Source organism: Microcaecilia unicolor, chromosome 11 (genome assembly GCF_901765095.1).
Source record: "Microcaecilia unicolor chromosome 11, aMicUni1.1, whole genome shotgun sequence".
In the NCBI taxonomy this organism is placed as follows: Eukaryota; Metazoa; Chordata; class Amphibia; order Gymnophiona; family Siphonopidae; genus Microcaecilia; species Microcaecilia unicolor.
The window spans coordinates 126,041,042-126,058,090 of NC_044041.1; the positions used below are offsets into that span (position 1 = coordinate 126,041,042).

Here is a 17,049-nt window from a genome sequence, read left to right on the forward strand (position 1 = left end):
TTTCTTGTACTTCTGATTTCCTCTACTCGCTTTCCAAAGCTGTCGCGTAAAACGTCATGTCTAATTAAGGCTTCCTTCTGAGCATGCTGGCCACACCTCCTTAAAAAAAAAAAAAAAACTCCGCTCCCCCCTCACTCGACTATTTAAAACAAACAAAAAGAGAGGGAGGGGGGAGTGAGTGAGTTGTAAACTGCCTCCGGAATGGCTTAGTGTGGCCGGGAGAAAGATAGTTGGAGGGGGCTGATTGGCTGAGTTGCGGGCGGGGTGGGGCGCTGGGCAGGGCAGGGCAGATGAGGGTTGCGGCGGGAGAGGGGACCCGCTCAGGAGGGGTAATGGTGGTTCTGATGAAGGCTGTGGTTTTTTGGTTCGTTTCTTGGGGTTTGCATGTGTGATGGGTGGACAAGAGGTGCACAATTAGACTCCAAACACACCTTCCTATCCACCTCCACCCGGCGCTGAACTCGGGTGAGTATTAGGAGGTGGGTGCGCCCCACAGCCTGCGCTTAAGCAGTTGAGTCATCTGTAGCAGCAGCAGAGGGGAGTTGGAGGGGGGTAGGGGTTATTGTCTGTTATTTGTCCTCTCCCTAGTTCTGCAGACTCCCTATACCTGTGTTCCGACTTCAGATTCCCTAGAAGCATGGTGTTTTGTGCTCCGTTGTGGGGTCTCATGGTATCTAATTATGAAATGCAGATAGGATGGCGATAAGCGACCTTCCCCCCACTGTGCCCCACCCCTTCATGAATCCCCTTTTGGTTCCTTTCCCATTTGTTGTCATAATACTCCCAGTCATACGTGGTGCTACCAGTATACGGAAGAGACAGTTCTGCTCTGTAGAGCATACAAGCAGGTCAAGATATCGAGGGGGAAATGCATTTAATAACAAAATGGTTAAAATCAACAAGGCTATGATTATGGAGAGCCAGGGTTTAAAAGATAAGAGCAGCGTGAAAAAGGTGAGGTTTAGATTATTTGAACATGACTGATACCGTAGGGCAGCATGGTACACCCCCAGGAAATCTCTTCCCAGTGTAGGATGCAACCAGGTGGAAGCCAAGGATGGAGGACACCAGCACAGATAAAGTGCTTACCCCACGGATGGACGTCACAAGGAGGAGTGGAGGTTAGGCAAGAGAACATAGGTAATTCAGGAGCTGCACAGTGACTTTATTAGTAGGTGGGTAAGAGAAGTGGATGGAGAACTGATCTAGTGCTTGAGGAAAGGGTGATACTGGCACTGGATGAAGATAAATTATACAGATGAATTTCAGATAGATTGCAATAAATGGGGCACTTGTGATCTATGCAGAGAAAGAGTTGAATATGGATTAATGGAGTGAAGGAGCAGCTGGCTGAGAACAAGGGGAACACAGTTCTAATCACCTGCAGCTCCTTATAATTTGGGGCAAGCCACTTAACCCTCTAGTGCCTCAAGTGCAAATTCATGAGCCAATGCTCAAAATGTAATACCGATGCTAGAAGTGATTAGTGCAGGACTAGTGCCGGTGTTAGTGCAGAATGATCAGAGGGCTCTAGCACGGGGAGACAATGTGCACACCAAAAATTAGTGCAAATAGCACACAAATGTAGTCAAACGGATATTAATGAGGCCATTTCCTATTCCCACCCAATGCTCAGAGAACAGTGCACAAAACAAACCCGCGCTTACAACTGAAGAGCTAACACTAGCTCAGAGCAGGCATTAAGGTGTCTGAAGAGGGTTTCTCATGAGCCTTTCTGCAAAATCTGCCTGTTTTTATTTAATTTGGAAGCAGTCGCAGAAGGAAGCCCGTTCAAGCCCTAAGTGCTGGTAATGAGAGACGAATGTATGCAAGTCAGAGTAAACTCAAAAGTAAAAGCACACATTGGCGCCTGTTTCCTACACTTAAATATAAGCCTTCCAAGTATTTAAACAAAAAATGAAAAGCTTATACTGAAAGGTGCAGAAAACAGGAGCTATGTGCTTCACTTTCAGGTTGGCCTGGTGCACACACACAAGAGCTGAGCTTACAGCAAAACTTCTGTGCATGCTCCAAGCACATTCCCCTCCTTGTTTTGGCTTTTACAGTGCGCATATAATTTGAATACCATTTCCTTTGAGCATTGGCGAACTTCATTTCTATGTTGTTCTGGCGATATGGGTTCTGTACTGTCAGCTTTACCACTGGAGTTCTTCTGACCATCAGATTGTGAGCCCTTCCAGGACAGAAAAATACGTACTGTTCCTGAATGCACTTTGATAGCTTTTTGACTAGCAGCCCATATATGAGAAAGAAAGAAAAACATCTTGGTAGAACCCAAAATCCTGCTGTAACACTAAATGTCTATTTTCTGATATATTTCCATTACTCATGATGTACTTGTAAGCCACATTGAGCCTGAAAAGAGGTGGGAAAATGTGGGATTCAAATGCAATAAATAAATAAATAAACCTTCAGAAAGGAAGGGACAGATTTTGGTGATACACAGAAAGAAATAGCATGTCTTCAGCAATGTTTTGGATGTAGAGAAAGATGGTTGAAGATGACCCCAAAATTCCTCGGACTGGGAGGATGATAGTGTAATGTACAGAAAAAGCAAATAGGAAAGAGATGCTCTGCCTAAGATTAGGGACTGATTGTTGTGAAATTTTCAGAGCAGTAGGATGTGGAAGTGATCAGCAATTTGATACTGAAAGCAGGAGGCAACAAGAGGACAAATGGACCAAGTGCAGAGAGGAGAAAGCCCTGAGGTGAACCACAGTCCTGGTGGAAGAGGGTCCACTAAAATTGTGATTGGGGAGGTTGGAAAAGACTAAAGAGACAGCACAGTCCCAAAATGCAAGTGAGGGAAGTGTCACTGAGCAGACAGTGATTAACAGCATAGCAAGCAGTTGATAAGTCCAGGAAGATAAGATGCAGAGATCCCTCCTGATTGTAGTGGTTGTTTTATGAGGACAACAGTTTGCCAGTTGCCTAGTCTCTTTCTCCCCTCCTCCCAATCAAAGCTATTATATAGAGCTGAGGAACACCATGGGTTTTTGGCAGCACAAGTACTGCCAAACTAGTAGGCTGATTCTCAGAAATCCCATGGTAGAGCCAATAGCACACACCCGATACCACCATAACAGTTCCAACAGCACACACCCTATACATAGTAACATAGTAAACATAGTAACATAGTAGATGATGGCAGAAAAAGACCTGCACGGTCCATCCAGTCTGCCCAACAAGATATGCTCTTATGTGCTACTTTTTGTGTATACCCTACCTTGATTTGTACCTGTCCTCTTCAGGGCACAGATCATACAAGTCTGCCCAGCACTATCCCCGCCTCCCAACCACCAGTCCCGCCTCCCACCACCGGCTCTGGCACAGACCTTATAAGTCTGCCCAGCACTATCCCCTTCAAGGGAAAGGAGAATAAGCTCCGGGAGTTCTTCCTTTCTAAACAGTCTAGCTGCCGTGGGGTCATCCCCTTCATCTGGTGGCAATTCCCCCTCTTCCAGAGGATCCACGCCAGCAGAAAGGGAGGCTTCAGAGAGAGAGCCATCCGCAGCCTCCGAATCACCAAAGGCCCTATCAGACTCTTGAAGACATTCCAAGTGCTGCCTCTTAGGTAAATGTGCTGGTGGGGGAGAACGAGATCTCTGAAGATCGATACCCTGTCCTCACTTGGATTCCAGGGCTCTGTCCTTTCCTGGTTCTCTTCCTACCTCTCCCTCCGCACCTTCAGTGTTCACTCTGGTGGATCCTTTTCTACTTCTATCCCTCTGCCTGTCTGCGTACCTCAGGGTTCTGTTCTTGGTCCCCTCCTCTTTTCTATCTACACTTCTTCCCTTGGTTCATTAATCTCATCCCATTGCTTTTTCTATCATCTCTATGCTGATGACTCCCAAATCTACCTTTCTACCCCTGATATCTCGCATCCAAACCAAAGTTTTAGCGTGCTTGCCTGAAATTGCTGTCTGGATGTCTCAACGCCACCTGAAATTAAACATGGCCAAAACCGAGCTTCTCATTTTCCCCCCCAAACCCACCTCCCCGCTCCCCCCATTTTCTATTTCTGTTGATGGCTCTCTCATTCTCCCTGTCTCCTCAGCTCGAAACCTTGGGGTCATCTTTGACTCTTCTCTCTCCTTCTCTGCTCATATCCAGCAGATTGCCAAGACCTGTCGTTTCTTTCTTTACAACATCCGTAAAATCTGACCCTTTCTTTCCGAGCACTCTACCAAAACCCTCATCCACACCCTTGTCACCTCTCGTTTAGACTACTGCAATCTGCTTCTTGCTGGCCTCCCACTTAGTCATTTCTCCCCTCTCCAATTGGTTCAAAACTCTGCTGCCCGTCTCGTCTTCCGCCAGGGTCGCTTTACTCATACTACCCCTCTCCTCAAGTCGCTTCACTGGCTCCCTATCCGTTTTCGCATCCTGTTCAAACTTCTTCTACTAACCTATAAATGTACTCACTCTGCTGCTCCCCAGTATCTCTCCACACTCGTCCTTCCCTACACCCCTTCCCGTGCACTCCGCTCCATGGATAAATCCTTCTTATCTGTTCCCTTCTCCACTACTACCAACTCCAGACTTCGCGCCTTCTGTCTCGCTGCACCCTATGCCTGGAATAAACTTCCTGAGCCCCTACGTCTTGCCCCATCCTTGGCCACCTTTAAATCTAGACTGAAAGTCCACCTCGTTAACATTGCTTTTGACTCGTAACCACTTGTAACCACTCGCCTCCACCTACCCTCCTGTCCTCCTTCCTGTACACATTAATTGATTTGATTTGCTTACTTTATTTTTTGTCTATTAGATTGTAAGCTCTTTGAGCAGGGACTGTCTTTCTTCTATGTTTGTGCAGCGCTGCATACGCCTTGTAGCGCTATAGAAATGCTAAATAGTAGTAGTAGTAGAGCGGGCGGCAGAACCCTGAGGGTTCACTGTTCCTTTCAACAAAAAAGCTTTGTGCATTAAAAGAACAAATTCTGGAGAAAAAGGGAGCCAGTCTGATAATAAAGCTCCTGTAGCATCCCCCAAAGGCTCCAACTTAAAAGAATTTGGCAGACTAATTGGCTTCTGAAAGCCCAAGACAGTCGGTGGTGCTGTATGCTGATAAGGGGAAAAAACCACAGCTGCCGATGCACACATCCCTGAGGAACCTGACTTCCCCACCGAAAAGGACTCCATCACTGCTGCTACTTCAAGAGTGGGCCACTCGGATGACTCAAGTGGCTCGGCCTGTGCTGACCCCTGCGCACAAACGTTGCATGCCCCGGACGCCGCTCTCCGGTTTCCATACTCAGAGGGATTAGACATGAGCTGAGCTGGAGAATGCTAACAAAATCGCAGCAGAGCCCCCCAAAAATAACACTGCCAAGAACCGGTTCCAACTTGACTCACTTTGTTTTTTAAAGGAAAACGCTGCCTCTTACCTCTGGTCCTTTTCTTTTCTTTCAGACAGGAGAGGAAAGAGTAGTAGAAAGAAAAGCAAGCACTCCTCTGAAGCCTCAGAGAATAGTGGGACTGACGCGGGAGGAAAGGGAGGGACCCAGCACCACCGGGTGTACCCAGTAATACGCCTCAACCCCAAAACCAGGTTGCTACTACTCCCGGGGTCCGGGAAAGGATCCGGTCAATTCAGAGCTACACCGTTGTAACCTTCCACCTGCTAGATAGAGAGAATACTGAGATTCTGGCAGCTGCATGTGACCACACATTCCAGAACAGTGCAGAAAAATAGCTCTTCAGTGCTCTAAGGAAATTATATTCAAATCAGTGGAGTGGCCTAGTGGTTAGAGCACTGGTCTTGCAATCCAGAGGTAGCCAGTTCAAATCCCACTGCTGCTCCTTGTGATCTTGGGCAAGTCACTTAACCCTCCATTGCCTCAGGTACAAACTTAGATTGTGAGCCCTCCTGGGACAAAGAAATATCCAGTGTACCTGAATGTAACTCAGCTACTACTAAAAGAGGTGTGAGCAAAATCCAAATAAATAAATAAATATGCACCCTGTAAAAGCAAGGAGAAGGAACATGCTTGGTTCATGAGTAGAAGAGTTTCATGGTAAGTGCAGCTTTTGTGTACATGTGCCACGCAAACCTGACCTTCGAGCACACATCAGCGCCACTGTTCTGCGCCCTTAAATAAATATAACCTTTAAAAAAATTTTTTGTTTTTACTTGGTTTATATTTAAGCACAGAAAACAAGGCGCCAATGTGTGCTTTCACTTTCAGATTGCCTGGGCTAGCGCACATTTCTTTCTCAGTACAGGCGCTTACAGGCTTGCTCGGGCTTTCATCTGCTTCCAAAAGAAATCAAAACTGGCAAATTTTAAACTGGAAATCAAAAGAAATCCTCTCTTCAAACCTTCCAGCGCTGAGATGGTGTAATTTTTCCAGTGATAAGAGCAGGGTTTGTGCGCTGTTCCCAGAGCATCGAGAAAGCATAGCAAATGACATCATAACATACATTTGACTACTTTAAAATGCAATTTGCTGCCATCTCTGCTGCGCACATTTTCCCGTGCTAGAGCCCTTTGTGCATTCCACGCAGATTTATATGCGCACTATTCCCACGCTAACTGGCCTTACTGCCAGAAGTAGGTTTTCAGAATCGGCCTGGTTGATAGTCAAGGACTTCTGGCACCAAATATGGTCACCTAATCCAGTTTTTTTTAATCTTTCAACTTATATCTTCAGAGAACCTGGTTACAGGTAAGCAATTTTGCTTTGTAATGCAAGCCCTCTGCTGTGTTATAAAACGTCTTTCACACGTGCTTCCCTCATCATTTTGCAGGATAGGTTTGCAAAATGTAACAATCATTTCACATTCTCTTCTGTTAATTTTATGGATATTATCTTATTTCACACCCCCCATGAAGAATTTGAGGGTTACATTATCCGGTATAGTAGAGTGACATGAGGTGTGGGGTACAGTTTTATGTAGTGACAGTTTTTGCCCTTGTTAATATCTCTGTGACAGGCAAAAGTGTGTATGTACATATATGTATATGATTTCTCTACAAATACTATTCAAGCAGGGGTGTAGCCAGATGGCCAGTTTTGGGTGGGTCTGAGCCTAAGGTGGGTGGGCATGGAATTTGGCCCCCCTTGGGTTTGCTCCTCTCTGCACCCCTCCCTGCCCACAAACCCCAAATATTAAATACTTGAGCTGGCAGGGATTCCCAAACCGTGCCAGCTGACGATTTCCTCCTCATCGAGCAGCCAGCACTCTTCCAAACGGCAGCTGGCAGCACTTGCTTCAAACTGATGCTGCTGCTGGTAGGCCGTGCATGCTCAGTGTTTTTGCATGTGTGAAAACTGATCATGTGCAGAAGGGCCAGTCTCAGCGTCAGCTCAAGGCAAGTGCTGCTGGCTGACATTTGGAAGAGCACTGGCTGCCCAAGGAAAGAAAATCTTCTGCTGGCAAGGTTTGGTGATCCCCACCAGCCACAGCAAGAGTGTCACAGTTTTGGGTGGGCCTGAGTCCAAAGTAGGTGGGCCTTGGCCCACCCAGGCCCACCTGTGGCTACGCCACTGTATTCAAGCCCTCTTTCCAAAGCTTGGGTGAGTTCACATATTTCCCAGTGTAAAATTATTTATTTATTTATTTATTTGCTGCATTTGTATCCCACATTTTCCCACACATTTGCAGGCTCAATGTGGCTTACATTATGCTGCAATGGCGATACCCATTAACGGAATGACAGTACAGAGAAGAATTACAATTAAGGTATATAAGAATATCAAGCAAATTAGATGTTAAAGATAGAAAATCAAGTGAATTAGAAGAAATAAATAAATAAATCATAACAATATAAGAACAAGGACAAGGTAAAACTTTCAATAATAACAGTGTAATTAAAGTAACCAGTTGTGCTTACTCCTTGGTTTCCAGAATGAGACTATGCAGGGAAAAATTGAAATTGGGTCGGGGGGGGGGGGGGGGGAGTTAAAAGGGTCTGACCTTAAACCACTAAGCATTCAGTTTCTGGATTAATTTATTCTTCTCCACCCCTCCACCCCAATAGCATACAGCTGTGACCAATAATTTAAGGCTGTGGAGGAGTAGCCTAGTGGTTAGGGTGGTGGACTTTGGTCCTGAGGAACTGAGTTCGATTCCAGGCACAGGCAGCTCCTTGTGACTCTGGGCAAGTCACCTAACCCTCCATTGCCTGCTGCATAGAGCCTGCCATGAGTGGGAAAGCGCGGAGTACAAATATAACAAAAATAAAATTTTGTGTGTATGTTGTGTTCAAGGATAGCCAATTAAAAGAGATTAACAGGAATGAGAGAAAAGGACAGGAAAATGAAGTTTTAGTCTTCACTTTTTGGTTTCCAGTTGCAGCATTATCTCACAGCGTCCCACCCAGGTTTTCATAACCTGTGCTGTAGCCAGTTTTCCCAGCTGGGAGCCATCAACAGGCCATTCCTCACTCAGATTTCCTTAGACAAGATAAACTTCAGGGGAAGATGAGAAGTGGAAATGTCTGATGTAATAAACTCAGCTAATCTCGGTGTATCAGTTTATTTCTGGTTACCACTGCGTTATATTGGAAGTAATTGTAAGGTACAAAAAAATCAGTACTAAACTGAAAGTAAACCACCCTGCTGACCCTAGCACAATTAGCATGGAAATGCATGTGGATTGTATTTTGAATTTCTTCTGATGCAGCAAACTGTGTGTTAATGGTTAGCTCAGTTTTTTACTACCCCAGTAGCAGTGCAATTTCACCTCTTGAAAGCAAAGTAAAGTTTCAGGTTCCCACTGACACCAATAAAAGTAAATGGGGAAGTAAAAAAAAAAAAATGAGCTTGGGCTCTCCAAATTAGGATTCCTTAGAACTGAACTGGCTTTCCTATATTGGAGACCCACAGCACTAGAGCCATGGGACCCCTTACACTGGAAGGCCCTCGGATCAGAGAGCCCCCAAATCACCTGCCCCTCCTCCCTCTAAAGGACTAGCAATACTTAGGTGATCTGAGGAAGCTTCCTCCCAGACTCTCCTCCTGCTGCTATCTTGGACTGTGGGAGCAATCTGGCAGCAGAAATAGAGGAGCCTGGGTCTAGGATGACCCACTGGATTGGCCAATATTGCTAATCCTTCACTGAGGACAGGTGATTTGGGGGCTCTCTGGTTCAAGGGCCTCTCTGTCTCAACACAGAGGATTTCCAAAGTCAAAATGGAGACAGTTAACTTCCATTTTTTATGGTGAAGCTAAAATTAACGTAAAGTTTACTTTCCTTTTTGCTATAACGCAGTACTGTGATTTGCTGTTAGTCAAGTTTCACCTTGATATACAGTGGGGGAAATAAGTATTTGATCCCTTGCTGATTTTGTAAGTTTGCCCACTGACAAAGACATGAGCAGCCCATAATTGAAGGGTAGGTTATTGGTAACAGTGAGAGATAGCACATCACAAATTAAATCCGGAAAATCACATTGTGGAAAGTATATGAATTTATTTGCATTCTGCAGAGGGAAATAAGTATTTGATCCCCCACCACCAGTAAGAGATCTGGCCCCTACAGACCAGGTAGATGCTCCAAATCAACTCGTACCTGCATGACAGACAGCTGTCGGCAATGGTCACCTGTATGAAAGACACCTGTCCACAGACTCAGTGAATCAGTCAGACTCTAACCTCTACAAAATGGCCAAGAGCAAGGAGCTGTCTAAGGATGTCAGGGACAAGATCATACACCTGCACAAGGCTGGAATGGGCTACAAAACCATCAGTAAGACGCTGGGCGAGAAGGAGACAACTGTTGGTGCCATAGTAAGAAAATGGAAGAAGTACAAAATGACTGTCAATCGACAAAGATCTGGGGCTCCACGCAAAATCTCACCTCGTGGGTATCCTTGATCATGAGGAAGGTTAGAAATCAGCGTACAACTACAAGGGGGGAACTTGTCAATGATCTCAAGGCAGCTGGGACCACTGTCACCACGAAAACCATTGGTAACACATTACGACATAACGGATTGCAATCCTGCAGTGCCCGCAAGGTCCCCCTGCTCCGGAAGGCACATGTGACGGCCCGTCTGAAGTTTGCCAGTGAACACCTGGATGATGCCGAGAGTGATTGGGAGAAGGTGCTGTGGTCAGATGAGACAAAAATTGAGCTCTTTGGCATGAACTCAACTCGCCGTGTTTGGAGGAAGAGAAATGCTGCCTATGACCCAAAGAACACCGTCCCCACTGTCAAGCGTGGAGGTGGAAATGTTATGTTTTGGGGTGTTTCTCTGCTAAGGGCACAGGACTACTTCACCGCATCAATGGGAGAATGGATGGGGCCATGTACCGTACAATTCTGAGTGACAACCTCCTTCCCTCCGCCAGGGCCTTAAAAATGGGTCGTGGCTGGGTCTTCCAGCACGACAATGACCCAAAACATACAGCCAAGGCAACAAAGGAGTGGCTCAGGAAGAAGCACATTAGGGTCATGGAGTGGCCTAGCCAGTCACCAGACCTTAATCCCATTGAAAACTTATGGAGGGAGCTGAAGCTGCGAGTTGCCAAGCGACAGCCCAGAACTCTTAATGATTTAGAGATGATCTGCAAAGAGGAGTGGACCAAAATTCCTCCTGACATGTGTGCAAACCTCATCATCAACTACAGAAGACGTCTGACCGCTGTGCTTGCCAACAAGGGTTTTGCCACCAAGTATTAGGTCTTGTTTGCCAGAGGGATTAAATACTTATTTCCCTCTGCAGAATGCAAATAAATTCATATACTTTCCACAATGTGATTTTCCGGATTTAATTTGTGATGTGCTATCTCTCACTGTTACCAATAACCTACCCTTCAATTATGGGCTGCTCATGTCTTTGTCAGTGGGCAAACTTACAAAATCAGCAAGGGATCAAATACTTATTTCCCCCACTGTATCACCGATTAAAAGGTTATCTAGGCAGTTTACGAGCTAGTAGAGAAAAGTACATGCTAGAAGTGAATAACAGAATTACAAAGCTGAAAATGAAAGTTTACTTTGAAATTAACTTTGCTTTTTGCTATAATGCAATTCTGTGATTTGTTGTTAGTTTTGTTTGTTTCACTTTGATATATCACCGATTAAAAGATTATCTAGCCAGAGCTAGCAGAGAAAAGTACATGTTAGAAGTGAATAACAGAATTACAAAGCTGAAAATGAAACAAAAGAATTACAATCAACAACAAGAAAGGAGAGAGTCATGCTGCTGTGGGCCCCAGGCCCCAAAAACCATATTCAAGGGGCTGCATTTGAAAAGCAGGTGCTGGTGTCAATGCAAGATGTCCCTGAGGGACTGATAGCACTGATAATAAATGTAATCCTGCTGAGCACAGGGGAAATATCAGTACATATGGCACCAGTACATCTCTAAAGGACTCTTTTTACTAAAGATTAATGCGCTCTAATGGACATTAGTGTTTGCTAAGTGCCAGGTGGCCCATAGATATAAAATAGGACATGCAGTTTTAGAGCACACTAAGCTTTAGTAACAGGGTCCCTAAGATAACTGGAAGAACCATCATGTAGGGTCTTGAAACAAATGTCAGCCACTGACATAATTTTTATTTATTACATTTGTACCCCGCACTTTCCCACTCAAAGTAGGTTCAATGCGGCTTACATAGTAAAAAGGGATTACAGAGCATTCATAGTGAAAATTGATAGAGAAAACTGAGAGTTAAGTATATCAGAATAGTAAAAGATATAGGAAGTAGAGATGTGCAAGTGTTGGGTAAAAAGGTGCATAGGATTAGTTTAGGTCATTTGGGTAGGCTTGCTTGAACAGATGGGTTTTTAGTGATTTCCAGAAGGGTAGGTGGTTCCTGATTGATCGGATAGGTCTGGGGAGGGCATTCCAGACTTGGCTGCCTAAGAAGGAGAAGTTGGATCCATAATAGGTTTTGTACCTGAGTCCCTTGCAATTTGGGTAAGTTTGCGAGGTTTCAGACATGTTTCTGGTGGGAAAGTCAATCAGATTAAGCATATAGTCTGGAGATTCACCGTGAATAATCTTGTGGATCAATGTGTGGACCTTGAAGATGATTCGTTCTCGGATAGGGAGCCAGTGAAGTTTTTGTCGAAGGGGTGTTGCGCATTCAAATCGTGGTTTGCCAAAAATGAGTCTTGCTGCTGTATTTTGGACAGTCTGAAGTATTTTTAGGATATGGGTCTTGCAGCCTAAGAACATGCTATTACAGTAGTCGGCGTGGGTAAGTACCGTGGATTGCACCAGGTTCCAACACTTAAATGAGCCACACGTGTTTTGGGCTAAGGCAGTTTTAAGGGGCGAGATAATTGCTTATACAGTGGCGTAGGATAAGCATGTGGCACGGAGCATACAAAACTTAGAGCTGCAATTACACAGAGCAAAGCAGGTCACACCACTAACCTAAAATATTAATATATTAATTTTTAAAAGTCAACTAAAACAGAGGCAGTGCTTATCCATGGAAATGAGCTATGAGAAAGTGATCGTAAGTATGAGGTTTTACTTCACTGCCCTTTCCTTATGATTAGCTTATTACACTGAAAGTGAAGTAAAAAGTATTAAAAATAAAAAAATAAAATTGTTTTACAATGCGAATGCAGATTTTTAATGTGGTCTTATCGCTCGAGGTTGAAATGGCGTAACTTTGAAGTTTTATGCAATATGTGGTGACTTTTGAAATTAACTTTCCTTTTTGCTATAACGCAATACTGTGATTTGCTGTTAGTTTTGTTCAAGCTTCACCACTGCTGAAACTTAGTTGGTAAGATTTTGTCAAAGTACTTTTTGTTGCTGGTTTTCTGATGTGAATTTGGCAGAAGGAACCGCACTCATTTTGTGTACATGGCGACTTGCTTAGGAAAGGTGCTGTACTGAATGGAAATTGCTTTTCTGATGAGGGATATGAAAGTTTCTCTGGGATTTATGTACCTGGGGGGGAAAGCCTTTTTGTCTGTTCCTTCCTCCACCCAATTTGTATGTTTTGAGGTGTGAGATACAGCAGGAGATGTACGTGCCAAGGAAAGAAATCATGCACGCATGTCCCATCTTATGCCCCAACCCATGCAGTCCTCTCGCTCCCTATTCTGATTCTCCCCTCTCTCCCCACTCCATCGTCTCCTTTGAAACCCCCAGTTGGTGCTAAAGATGCCTCCTTTTGCTTCTTCCATTGCCTAATCAGGACCAAGTTGCTGTTTCCCTGGCTGAGAAAACTGGACAATTGTTACTTTTTGTGCAGATGTAGTAGTTTGGGTGATGCTTAATTAAGTTCAGGCCTGGGCATAGAAATTGGCTCTTTCTGTCTTCTTTCTGTTGTTTTTGTATTTTTTTCGACCTGTTTTATTTCTTGCTGTTTTTGGTAGAATATTTTAATGTTATGGTAGTAACCAGCTGTTGAATTTGGGGCCCTTTTACTAAGCAGTGGTAAGCACTAACACGTGCTTACTGCACGCTAAAGGGCACTACCACAGGATGCTTTCAGGCGTCTTGCAGTAGTTCTGGGATCAGCATGCACCAATCCCACTATAAAATATATAAAGTATTTTTCCTTGTCACTTGCAGCAGATGAATCCAGGAACTAGTGGGTTAAGTCTGCCTACCAGCAGGTGGAGATAGAGATAAACAAACTAAAGGCAGTGATGCCAGATGGCCAGCTCCTTCCTCAGTTAGTATGTCTCTATCTCAGCAGGTGGTGGACTGGACTCACTGCTTTTCTCCAGCTCCTGGGCCCAAGGCCTCTGAGAGTGCTTCTGGGCCGGTGGCCAGTTTGAGCCGGGGGTGGCATCCCCTTTGGCATCATACGCAGTCCCTGCTGCACCTCAAATTCCCTCTGAACAGGTTTTTGTTGTTCCTTTCCTTCCCTGTTTGTTTCTGCCTCCAGAGAACCATAGAATTTAACCACAGGGAAGTGTGTTTTTGCTGGGAGCAGGTTTGTGTTACTGCTGTCTAGTCCTGTTTTCTGTTGCCTGCTTGTCTGAGCCTGCCTTGAAGTGGAGTCAGAGAGTTTTTTTCTTTGGCTCAGCTGTCAGTTCCCGCACTTTCCCGGTCCCGGGTAAGTCCTGCTGGGTTCCTCTTCGGGGACGGGCGATGGCAGCGGAGGTGGTAAAACGCTGTTCCCGATGCGGGAAACGGCGTTCGGCGGCGGGCCTTTGCAGCGTGGGGTGTGCTGATTTGGCGGAACTCGACAGAGTGGTGTCTCCCCCCCTAAGAGCGTGCTTTCCCGACCAGAGCCTGGCGATTCTCGCGCCATTTTGCGATCAGTCGCGGTTTTGGGCAAAGCTTCTTCTCCGCTGGTAGGGGAGTCGGGGGGGGGGGCGTCAGTAGTGGTGCAGGTGCCATGGCTGCGACCTCCATTGTGGGGGAGGGGTTTTCACCAGAGTTTATTTTGCTACTCCATCAGGCGTTTTTGTTGAAAAGGGCCTTGCCCCCCCCTCACGTGGCTGCGCCAGCTTCGGCCTTTGATTTTCTCAGGGGGTGAGGGGGGGGGGGTAACCAAGAGATTTTGGGTCTTCCCCCAGAGAATTTCTCCTCCCTTAAAAAGCCTAGGCTTTCTTTGTGGTCTGAGGAGGGGTCCTGAATACGGTCGCCTGCAGCTTCCTCCGTGGTGGCTCTCTCGGAGCAGATGGGGGTAGAGGACGTGGAGGACGGTGTCCTCACTGACGAACCGGAGGACTCTTCCGCCATGAGGATTTTCCATAAGGAGGAATTGTCCTCCTTTATCTCTCAGGCATTGGAAGCCCTGAATATAGAGGATCCTGAGGTTGCGGCTTCTCGGGCGGTCAACCCCAAGATAGCTAGTACCAGATGACCTTCTAAGGCCTTTCTGGTACATGAAGCGAAGCGTTGATTTCGGCCCAGTGGGCGGATCTGGATGGGGGGCTGAAAGTAGCCAGGGCTATGGCCAGGCTGTATCCGGTTTCAGCAGACTGTTTAGAGCAGTTTGCTCTAACTAGGGTGGATGCTCTGGTGCTGGCAGTCACTAAGAAAACTACTCTTCCAGTGGAAGGTGGTGTGGCACTTAAGGATATGCAAGACAGACAGCTAGAGGCCTCTTTAAAACGTGCCTTTGAGGTGGCCGCTTTGACACTTCAAGCTTCTGTTTGTAGTTCTTATGCGGCTAGAGCTTGTCTCAGTTGGCTACATCATGGATTCGATTTCAGAGTCTGATATGCCGGGAACTCCTCAGATGTCGCTGATGGATATTGGGCTGGCATACTTGGCGGATGCCTTGTATGATTTGGTCCGTGCTTCGGCCAAACTCATGGCCTTGACCGTTTCCTCTCGGCGTCTTCTGTGGCTCCGTCATTGGGCCGCAGATATGGCCTCTAGCAACGGCTCATTAAATTGCCTTTCCGAGGGAAATTGCTTTTTGGGGAAGACCTAGAAAAAATTGTTAAAGATTTGGGGGATTCCAAATCTCAGCGTCTTTCGGAGGATAGACCCAAGTCTACTTCCAGGCAGGGAGCCTCGAGGTCACGTTTCAGAGAGACGCGACGGTATCGCCCGGGGCGGTCCAACGCAGCCTTTCAGCGTCCTCGTTTTGGGTAGCGTTCTTCCTTTCGCAACGAGAAGCATCCGGCTGGACCCCCCTCTCATCAGGGGGCTCCTTCTCGGGCCTCCCAATGATGGGGCGCAGGTCCACTCGGGAGGAGAGCAGATCGGTGGTCGGCTTTCTCTGTTTCTTCCAGAGTGGGCCAGAATTACTTCGGAACAGTGGGTCCTCGATGTGGTGCGAGAAGGTTACAAGCTAGAATTCTTCTCTCCCGTTACAGGCTTTTTTCTGGAGTCCCGCTGTGTATCACGGGCCAAGAAGACAGCGGTTCTGCAGTGTTTGTGAGACCTGCTAAGGATAGGGGCTATCGTGCCTATTCCTTCTCTCGAAAGGCGCACAGGTTGGTACTCCATCTTCTTTGTGGTTCCAAAGAAGGGAGGGGCTTTTCGGCCTATTCTTGATCTCAGAAAAGTAAGCCAGTTTTTGCGGGTTCGTCACATCCGCATGGAGACATTAAGGGCAATTATTGCTGCCGTTCAACCAGGCGAGCTTTTGACGGCTCTCGATTTGAGGGAAGCTTACCTGCACATTCCCATTTGGCAGCCCCATCATAGATTTCTCAGATTTGCGGTGCTGGGTCAGCACTTCCAGTTTCGGGTCCTTCCTTTCGGAATGGCTACTGCCCCACACACTTTTTCCAAGGTCATGGTGGTGGTGGAGGCATTCCTATGGAAGAAGGGGATTTGAGTGCATCCATATCTCGACAACTGGCTGATTCGGCCGACGACAGCAGAGGAGAGTCGAGTGGTCACCGACCGAGTGATTGCGGTGTTGCAATCCTTAGGCTGGGTGGTCAATATGGACAAGTCATCTGGTTCCTACTCAGTCTGGAGTATCTTGGAGTGCAATTCGATACAAAGCGGGGGAAGGTGTTTCTCCCCGAGGGGCGAAGGATCAAATTGCTTTCTCAGGGACTGACCTTATTGAGTCGTTGCGCTCCTCGAGTGTGGGACTATGTTCAGCTCCTCAGTTCCATGACGGCGACCTTGGAGGTCATTCCATGGGCAAAGGCTCACATGCGGCCTCTTCAGAATTTCCTTTTGAGCAGATGGTCGCCGACGTCGCTGGATTATCAACGACACCTTCCTTGGTCGAGCCGGGCCAGGGACAGTCTCGTGTGCTGGCTCCGGTCAGCCAATTTGCAGAAGGGTGTTTCTCTGGCGTCTCCCAATTGGGTGGTAGTCGTGACGGATGCCAGCCTTATGGGCTGGGGAGCCCAGGGATTGTGGACCCCTCTCGAAGCGACTTGGCCGATAAATCATCTGGAGTTGCGAGCAGTTCCACTAGTTCCTGGATTCATCTGCTGCGTTAAAGGAAAGAAAATTATCAGGTAAGACATAATTTTACCTTAGCGCGGGGAACATGTTTGGGGGCGGAGAATAGGCATGCTCTGTGCCAATTGGCAAATTGCCACATGCTGCCAATTAGCGCAGGAGCCTAGTAACTAGGTGGCGGAAAGGGATCTCATGCTAAGGCCACGTGCTAATTGGGAAATTAGCACGTGGCCATGAATTGGAAAAAAAGAAATTGCATCCATTTTACA

The 17,049-nt window shown here is 46.4% G+C and overlaps 1 protein-coding gene across 1 annotated transcript in view; it reads left to right on the forward strand.

Annotated features, from left to right (window-relative positions):
* The first annotated feature begins 316 nt into the window (after window positions 1–316).
* Window positions 317–17,049, forward strand: part of CDC42EP2 (CDC42 effector protein 2) — a 53,412-nt gene continuing 36,679 nt past the window's right edge. Inside the window, exon 1 of the mRNA XM_030218010.1 lies at window positions 317–465. The gene's annotated coding sequence lies outside the window, so the exon portion shown is untranslated. The remainder of the gene's footprint in view (window positions 466–17,049) is intronic.